This window comes from Balaenoptera ricei, chromosome 18, assembly GCF_028023285.1.
Source record: "Balaenoptera ricei isolate mBalRic1 chromosome 18, mBalRic1.hap2, whole genome shotgun sequence".
NCBI classification, from domain to species: Eukaryota; Metazoa; Chordata; class Mammalia; order Artiodactyla; family Balaenopteridae; genus Balaenoptera; species Balaenoptera ricei.
Window position 1 is genome coordinate 54,347,149 of NC_082656.1, and position 1,839 is coordinate 54,348,987.

At 35.2% G+C, this 1,839-nt stretch overlaps 1 non-coding gene across 1 annotated transcript; it reads left to right on the top strand.

Moving 5' to 3' along the window:
• The first annotated feature begins 1,088 nt into the window (after positions 1 to 1,088).
• LOC132352787 (U6 spliceosomal RNA) lies at positions 1,089 to 1,196 on the top strand. The gene has a single exon (XR_009498870.1). It is a non-coding gene; the product is annotated as a U6 spliceosomal RNA (small nuclear RNA).
• The last annotated feature ends 643 nt before the right edge of the window (positions 1,197 to 1,839 follow it).

Genomic DNA, 1,839 nt, shown 5'->3' on the forward strand with positions numbered 1-1,839 from the left:
AGTAGTTTTTTAGTTTGATGTAGTCCCATTTGTCTATTTTTGCTTTTATTGCCTAAATAAATTGCCTAAATCTATTCATCAACAGATAAATAGATTAAGAAAAGGTGGTATATATACATACAATGGAATATTATTCAGCCTTTAAAAAAGAAGGAAATCATGCCATTTGGGGGACAACATGGATGAGTCTGGAGGACACTAGGCTAAGTGAAATAAGCCAGACACAGAAGGACAAATACTACGTAATATCATTTATATAAGGAATCTAAAATAGTCAAACTTATAGAAGCAGAGAGCAGAATGTGGTTGCCAGGGGCTGGGAGAAGAGAGGAACAGGGAGGTATTAGTCAAATGACACAATATTTCAGTTGATAAAATGATGAAATGATGAATATGTCCTAGAGAACTACAGCACATCATAGTGCCTAGAGTTCACAACACTGTATTGTATACTTAAAATTTTGCTACAACGGTAGGTCTTATGTTAAGTGTTCTTATCACAAATGATAATAACAATAAGTAAAGAAAAAGAGTTACTTTAATAGGCACGCGTGTATTTTCATAGAGTGTAAGCAAGGTTGTGAGGAACCTAAAAACCATATAACAAATATAAGATGTCAAGAGTTTTTTTGTGTTTTTTTTTAGTCTAGAATATAGTAGAGTAGCATAGAAGGGAGTACTATTAGAGGCAGCATGGCAGCTGTATTCTTTACAAAATGAAAGGGCAAAACTAGAGCCTACAGATAGAAGTTCTTAAAAGGAAAAGTTCAGGTTTAGCTTAAGGAAAGTCTTTTGAACAACCAGTGCCACCCATTGATGGGAAAGGCCACTTCAACAAGAGCTGGTTTCCCATTCCTACTGTAGATCTAAGCTATAGACCCACCAAAGACAGGCAACAGAGAAGGGATTCATGATTTGAGTTAAGAAGCTGTACTAAGTGATCTCTACTTCCTTTCTATTTCTAAGATTCTACAATTTCAGAGCACAACAGGTGCTGTTTCTTTCTAACCTTGTCTCCCATTTTCAGGGACCTATACTTTCTATTCAGTTTTTCTTTACACTTAAAATTTTCTAAGAAATAAATTCTAGGGCTCACTTCGGCAGCACATATACTAAAAATTAGAACAATACAGAGAAGATTAGCATGGCCCCTGAACAAAGATGACACGCAAATTCGTGAAGCATTCCATGTCTGGGGGGGATTAGCAGATACAGATTACTACATATAAAACAGATAAACAACAAGGTCCTGTTGTATAACACAGGGAACTATATTCAATATCCTGTAATAAACCATAATGGAAAAGAATATGAAAAAGAATATGTGTGTGTGTGTGTGTGTGTGTGTGTGTGTATCTGAATCACTTTGCTGTCCACCAGAAACTAACACAACATTGTAAATCGACTACACTTCAATTTTAAAAAATGCATTCCCTTTACCCCAGCAATTTCACTTCCAGAAACCCAGCTTGAAGAAATACTGGCCCATGTGCAAAAGATATACATACAATGAGAGTTGTTGTAGCTTGGTTTGTAATAGCAAAACCACAAGGGGTTGGGGAATTCATAAATGTACATCAATAGGAGAATGGCTAAATGAATTATGGAACAACAGAAAAAAAAGAAATAAACTCTATTAATTTTTTAAAATGAAGCAGTCAAAAGTTCATCAGCCCTCTGATTATTTACCCTTGGTCCATGCCGCAAAAGGGTCTACCACCCTGCATTCATAATTGTTTACAAATATCTCATCCACAGAGATACTAAAAATAGAAACAGCTTTCATTTATCTCAGGAATAGTCTCAATGAGTGACATTGTCATAATCTGGAATTTTTAA